At 41.0% G+C, this 7,784-nt stretch overlaps 1 pseudogene; it reads right to left on the bottom strand.

Annotated features, from left to right (window-relative positions):
- Positions 1 to 610: 610 nt before the first annotated feature.
- Positions 611 to 1,260, bottom strand: LOC138378504 (probable ribosome biogenesis protein RLP24 pseudogene; annotated as a pseudogene).
- Positions 1,261 to 7,784: the final 6,524 nt, after the last annotated feature.

The raw sequence follows: 7,784 nt of genomic DNA, 5'->3' as shown, positions 1-7,784 counted from the left end.
GTAAAGGTTAAGCTTTTATACTTTTCTGGATGCTAGTTTTCACACGACACGTTAGTCTGCACACGACACGTTAGTATGCACACGACACGTTAGTATGCACACGACACACTAGTCTGCTCTTCATCCCCGTTTAGTTTATTTGTCCTTTTGTTTAGAAGTGGCTGATCGTGTTGGCTCCTGGTTTGTTGACTCTAAGCTTCGGGCTTTTTGCACTGGCGCCAGTTGTAGTTAACGTCATCCAGGGGAAGAGGAGGGTCTCCGATGGGGGAGGGGGGCTGTTGTTGCATATCTTCTAGTTTTTGGTTACAAGCGATACTGGGAACACACGCCCTGCACAAGCCGTTCATGCGCTGATCATGTCTTGCTCCTCTTATCTACTTAGTTGGTTGGAGGGCACCTGGATTCTCCAGCCCTTTATCAGAAAGCAACTTGTAGTTACCTCCCCGGGGCTTTGTTTTCCTTTACTTTAGTGAAGCCTGCCATGGCTCCACTTACGCTAAGCACCAAGCCAGCAAGCCATACATATAGAAGCAGAACTAGGCTTCCCACATCCAGGAAGCCTAGCCTATCATGGAGTTACCTTTGCTCTTATCCCTGTTTTTCATTCTGATTAACTATATTTATCAAACAACTAAAAGCAAGCATAGTCACAGAAGCGAATAGCATCAGTTAGAATCAAAGAGAGCACACATTTTCCTACTATCAATTCCTGTTCTTCACATGTCCATATCCTGTTGTAACTGCTGTACTATTTTCTCTTCCAGTTGCTTTCCTTTACCTGCAAGAGGGGCTCGGATAAGATGGATGTTTTGTTTGACTTCTTTGATGTCCTGAACTTTCTGTAGCTCTTTATTTTTCTTCAATCTGTTCATTATAAATTTGGCTTTGCCTTTCTGTTTGATCTCTTCAACTCTCTTCATTGCATCAATAGTTTTATTCCACAGCTCTCTCTGGTATTTGACAGGTTCATTTTTACGTTTTTCAAATTCAAATGAATTATCCACTGTAAGCTCTTTACTGGCTGCTTTCCGGAAGGCTTTAGTCCGTCCACCTGACTTTGCAAGGATTGCGCTTCTTTTTAAAGTTTTTATAACATTTGGATTTACAAAATCTGAACACCTTGCAATCGTTGCGAATGAACATCATGCCGTAGCCAGGGTAGATTGGCCCCGAACAGAAATAACACTTCTCGATAACGCATGTTGAACCCGCATGGGTCCCCACCGACCAAACGCCAAGCTTAAGAGGAAGTCTATGCATGCATATTTAAAAAAGGAAACTAAAAAGCAAACCCTAAAACTAAAAGCAAACTCAAATAAATGAAAATAACTATGTATTTTATCAATATGACTAATATTTTTAGTTTAATGCAAACAACCATGCCTTCTGATTTATCAGCAAAATATGTGTGTATTTATTATAACTTTAAGGTTATTGCTTTTATGATACTTGTCTAACATACAGGAATATAAAAATGGTTAATAAAAAGTTCAACTTTGAGATGATGGCTAGACTTAACTAAAGTCTCATGAGGCCGGGCGTGGTGGCTCACGCCTGTAATCCTAGCACTCTGGGAGGCCGAGGCGGGTGGATCGCTCGAGGTCAGGAGTTCAAGACCAGCCTGAGCAATGAGCGAGACCTCGTCTCTACTAAAAATAGAAAGAAATTATCTGGCCAACTAAAATATATATAGAAAAAAAAAAAAAATTAGCCGGGCATGGTGGCGCATGCCTGTAGTCCCAGCTACTCGGGAGGCTGAGGCAGTAGGATTGCTTAAGCCCAGGCGTTTGAGGTTGCTGTGAGCTAGGCTGACGCCACGGCACTCACTCTAGCCTGGGCAACAAAGCGACACTCTGTCTCAAAAAAAAAAATAAAAATAAAAAAAAAATAAAGTCTCATGAGATTTTATAAACATAATTGTTAAGACTGAATAAATAGACAAATGGATAAAATCTTATAAATCAAGTTATAATAATATTTATGTTTCATTATATGTTCACTTAAAAAAGTTTTCTCAAATATTTATGGTAACTGTACCTTTAGAATTTTGCTAACGTAAATTAAAAAGGGGATATTTGTTGAGCATATAAATCATTTCCAAATAATATATAATGCTAAGACATTAATTACTAAATATGAATCTGTATACTTTTGGCTTTTTATTTCAGAGAAAAAAGATATTTAGGTATGTTAGTAAATATGTCCTATTCTACACTGAAAAATTATTCCATTACAAAGCCTACATTTCTAAAAATTATAAAATGACTATTCTTAAATTGTTACTATGTGACTCACAGTTCCCTATTCTTAAGTTTTCACTATGAATTAAAGTTACTAAGACTTAAAATCTTGACTAACATACGGTAATTAAAACTAGAAAAAGAGAAACAATTGTACATACAGAGTATTGTAGAGCAGGAAGGAAAACAGGAGTAACTCCATGACAGACTGGACCTCCTAGGATAGGCCTAAGTTTCGGTTTCCCCGACGCAGGCCCTCCCCCTCCCTGGAATGCCGCTAGTAACAACTGAAGGCCCCGGCTTGGAAACTGGCCAATCAGGGGCCAAAGCCCTGGCTTGGAACCTGGCCAATCAGGAGCCAAGGCCCCGGCTTGGAAACTGGCCAATCAGGAGCCAAAGCCCCGGCTTGGAAACTGGCCAATCAGGAGCCAAGGCCCCTTGGAAACCGGCCAATCAGGAGCCAACACTATCAGCCACTTTTGAAAGAGCAAATGAACCAAAAGGGGGGTGGGGTGATGGTGTGCCCCATACACGTAACCTACTGATGAGTATAAAAGCTTAGTGCCGGCCGGGCACGGTGGCTCACGCCTGTAATCCTAGCACTCTGGGAGGCCGAGGTGGGCGGATCGTTTGAGCTCAGGAGTTCGAGACCAGCCTGAGCAAGAGCGAGACCCCATCTCTACTAAAAATAGAAAGAAATTATATGGACAGCTAAAAATATATATAGAAAAAATTAGCCAGGCATGGTGGTGCATGCCTGTAGTCCCAGCCACTCGGGAGGCTGAGGCAGTAGGATCGCTTGAGCTCAGGAGTTTGAGGTTGCTGTGAGCTAGGCTGACGCCACGGCACTCACTCTAGCCCGGGCAACGAAGTGAGACTCTGTCTCAAAAAAAAAACAAAAAAAAAAAAAACATCTCCTCTAACCCTGTGAAGGGAATCGTGTCGGGTATTGTTTTTTTTTTTTTTTTTTTTTTTTTTTTTTTTGAGACAGAGTCTCACTCTGTTGCCCAGGCTAGAGTGAGTGCCGTGGCGTCAGCCTAGCTCACAGCAACCTCAAACTCCTGGGCTCCAGCAATCCTCCTGTCTCAGCCTCCTGAGTGGCTGGGACTACAGGCATGCACCACCATGCCCGGCTAATTTTTTCTATATTTTTAGCTGTCCATATAATTTCTTTCTATTTTTAGTAGAGATGGGGTCTCGCTCTTGCTCAGGCTGGTCTGGAACTCCTGAGCTCAAACGATCCGCCCACCTCGGCCTCCCAGAGTGCTAGGATTACAGGCGTGAGCCACCGCGCCCGGCCTGTGTCGGGTATTGTTGACCAGTCCCTGTGCTGTTAAATTGAAGATCAATGTCTCTTATAATAATGTGTACTTCTAAACTGCCTATAAATTGAGCATTCCCATTAACTCTCTTCTCAATTTCAATAATTTGATATAACTACTCATGGAACTCAGCAAAACACTTTAATTACACTTACCAGTTTATTAGAATGGGTACACGTAGGAATGGCCAAATGGAAGAGATGTCTAGTGCAAGACAAAGTGGTACGGCAAGATGGCGCTGGAAACTAATGCTGGTAAATAGCTGTGATTAAAGAAATCTCCCATCCTTTCTGCTCATTAAGTGCAGCTCACTGCAAAGAAACACCCTTTACATTATGACCTAGATGATGCTCCCTGTTTTACCTATCACAAAGTGAGATACAGACCTAAAAATTCCCATTTTTGCTTCATAAACAATTAGATGAACACTTCTGTATTCACTAGTCTAAACAGAATACTTGCTAACCAAATGTGACTTAAGTTACTCTCCTTCTGCCAGGCCCCTGAACTGTAATCCTCCCTCAGCCTTAGCCAGTATATATATAACCCTACTCTCTGCCCCTCCTAAGAATAGTCTGACTTCAGGGTAACTCATTCTCTGATTTACCGTCTAATTGTGCCACCTGACATCCTGACTTCTCCCGCTAACGTTTTTTCTAATCTCATTTACTCCTTCCTATAAAAGGAAGCCCCTTTCTGCCTAACCTTTGAGATGCTTGCAGATCTTACATTTGGTGCTTCCCCCGGCTGCAATACTCCCTCACAATAAAGTCACTTCTCACCTAAATCTGAAATTGTTTTATTTGCCAATGTCTAAAAACAGCCCCAGGACAATAACAGTTGCACTCTCAGAAGGGGCATCACACAGTCTTTCTGTCCCCAAACCAACCAAACCTTCCTGTGGGTCCCAGTCCCCAGCTTCCCAGGGCTCTGTAGCTTCTCTCAGTATAAAGGGCTCCTTCCATGGCTGGTATGAGCAGGCTGGGAACACCTGCAGGGGAGGCCCCTCAGGAAAAACTCACTGGGCCTTCAATGACCTCCTTTCGCAGGCTCAAGATTGGCCTTGACTTGGAGTCACTGGTCTCATTTCTCTGTTTCTCGTTCAGGGTAATTCATTTAATTGTAAATAAAAAATACCCAGTGTTTGAAGAATCTAGCAAAATTACTTAAACTCAGTGTTTAGGTTTATAGAAGGGAAGAAAATTCTGAAGAGAAAATACTCAAACCATGATGTTTTTCCTCTGCTCTCACACCACAACAATCAACACAGAAGATTTATGTGACCAAATGTGTACACATTTTTACCTACTAACAAACAAGCAATCAATCTTGCAGCTAAATGTCCTCAAATACAGCTCAATTCTGACACTATCTAACTGAAGATAGTGTCAAATCACACAGGTTTAGGATTCAACCCTAAAAATCTATCCCCCCTTTCAAACACCACTTGGAGGTCCAGGACTCCAAAACTTCTGATTGACTAGCCTCAAGTTGGAGTTCCATGACCTCCTCTGTATAGTTGATTAATTTCCTAGAACAGCTCACAAAGCTCAGGAAAAAAAATTAGTATATTCACTGGTTTATCATAAAGGATATCTCGAAAGATATAAACAAAAAGCCAGATGATGAGATACATAGGGCAAGGCATGGGAAGAAGGGATGCAGAGATTCAAGCCCTTGCCAGGCTCCCCACCTTCCAGGAACCACCTCTTGTTCAACTATCTGGAAGTTCTCCAAACCCTGTCCTTTGGGGTTTCCATGGAAGCTTCATTTGCAAGCATAATTAATTTATCTATAAGTCATTGACAATACACTTAACCTTCAGGCCCTCCCTGCTCCCCAAAGGTTGGGAGTAGGACTGAAAATTTCATCCCCCTAAGCAAATGGCTGCTTTCCCTGGCAACCAGCCTCCCACCCAGTGGTTTCTGTGAGTTTTGCAAAAACTGCCTCATTAACATAAGCTCAGATGTGTTTGAAAGGCTAATTGTAAACAACAAAAGACTATCTTTCACCTTTATCATTCTGGAACTACTTCAGGGACCAAGAAAAAAAGACCAAATATTTTAACAAAAAAATAATTCTTATTGCTGTAGTCATTTAGCAAATAACAAGGTTTACAGGAGCTGAGAGGCAGGAATCATGGATAAAAACCAAAATATATCTATCATAATATCACAGAAATTGTAAGGCACTTAAATTTCATACTTCTACAGGAAAAACAAAAGTATTTATCTCTTTTAGACAATAAGTAGGCCATTTAATTACTATTTTCATGATAACAAATCATTTAGTAAACAATGGCATGTGAACTCTTCCAAGAGTTGTCCTAGTTGTTAACTAGGATTTATCCTTATTAAACTCCAACATCCAGATGACATGACACAAAACAGAATGATCCACTTTCACAAATCCTCCACCCTAAAAAAAAAAAAATAAAAATAAAGAGAAATAGGTGCTTTGGTGAATCCTAGTCATTCACTAACTTTTTTCCCCACACTTTCTTGTGGAAATGTATTCATTTTTCTGCAACCAAAATGGAACAAAGATTCATTTCTATTTCCCTTCCTGGGTATCCTTGCCAAAGCAAAGCCCCGAAATTCTATTGAAAATCACCTGCAAATAAGGAATAGACCTGAAGAACCTACTACACTCAGTCTGGGGAAGAAAATAGGTAAATAATAAATTTTAAAAAGGCAATATACAAATAGAGTTTTTCTGAAATCTACTTTTTTATGACTCCTTAAAAGTATTTTCTTATCTTTCAAGCTCTACTGCTAAAATTTATTTTACAATTAATGAAAAGCTTAAGTTGAAATGAATAAAAAAATATTTTCAAGTTTACAAACCCAGGGAGTAGAAGTGCTGACAGGAACACAGACTTATGATTCAAGTGCCAAGACAGGCCCTCCTATCAGTTGGGACATCCTTCTGGAAAACTCCCGTCCCGCTCATTGAAGTGCTCAAAGACCACCCTCACAGGAGCCACTGCACCTGTCCCCCCTGTGTGCCTAAAGTGCACATTGCTTTGCAGATTCTTGCACCACCTTACTGGGGTGGCCTTTTCTTGTCTTTTGGGATAGTTTTTCTCCCTTCACAAGTGTAAGAAAATCCAGCGAACAGGAATTATTTCTGTCTTTTCCCCTCAATACCAGCATCCAGTGGTTGGCTGACCATCAATGTGTCTCCAAAAAATGGAAACTGGGTTTAGGGGGGGGAAATGTTACAGCACAAACGGTTAGCCTTTTTCATGAAGGGTGTACTAGGAGACTTCTCTCAGCCCCAGGGCATCAAGCTGTTCCCCAGCCATGATGCACAACCACACTTCAGGCTGTTCTCTGGGAGTACACGCTGCAGGATATTCACCACACATTCCAATAGTTATGGTCACCATGAGCATCTTGGATCATCCTCAGACAATTCTGAAGCCATTTTGTGGCTTCCGTGGTGCCCAGGGATCCTTCCTGCAGATGTTTCAGAACTCGCAGGTCATAGGCAGACAAAGGCTTAGGGTTACCTGAGTTTCCCAAAGCAAAGAAGAAGGAGCACTGAAGACAAACTGCCACCGTTTTTTTTTTTTTTTTTTTTTTTAACCATTCACTCACTGAAAGACATCTGGGCTAATTCTGGTTTTGGGCTATTACAAATAAAGCTGCCAAGACCATTTGTAGACAGGTTTCTGTGCGAATGTAAGCTTTCATTTCTCTGGGACAAACTCCCAGGAATGCACTGTGGGATCCTATGGTAGTTGCATGTTCAGTTTTATAAGAAATTGTCAAAATATTTTCTCCCAGTCTGTAGCTTGTGTTTTCATTCTCTTTAAAGGATCTCTCTCAGGGCAAAAATTTTTAGTTTTGATGAGACCCAATTAATTGAAGTTTCCTTTTATTGATTGTGCTTTTTGTGTCACATATAAGAACCCTTGAGGTCCTGAAGGTTTTTTCACATGTCTTCTTTTAAAAGTTTTCAAGGTTTAGGTTTTGTATTTAAGTCAGTGATGCATTTTAAGTGAATTTTTGTATAAGATGTGAGATTTAGGTCCTGGTGAATTTTTTTGGCCTATGGATGTCCAATTGCTCCAGCACCATCTGTCCTTCCTCCATTGAGTTGCTCTTGCATCATTGTCAAAAATCATTTGGGCACATTTGTGTGGGACCCTTTCTGGGTTCTCTACTCTGTTCCGTTGATCTCTGTGTCTACCCTTCTGCCATCCCACACTGTCTTT

This window comes from Eulemur rufifrons, chromosome 30 (assembly GCF_041146395.1).
Source record: "Eulemur rufifrons isolate Redbay chromosome 30, OSU_ERuf_1, whole genome shotgun sequence".
In the NCBI taxonomy this organism is placed as follows: domain Eukaryota; kingdom Metazoa; phylum Chordata; class Mammalia; order Primates; family Lemuridae; genus Eulemur; species Eulemur rufifrons.
Note: the sequence above shows the minus strand (reverse complement) of the source record. Positions and strands in the feature narration are given on the sequence as shown.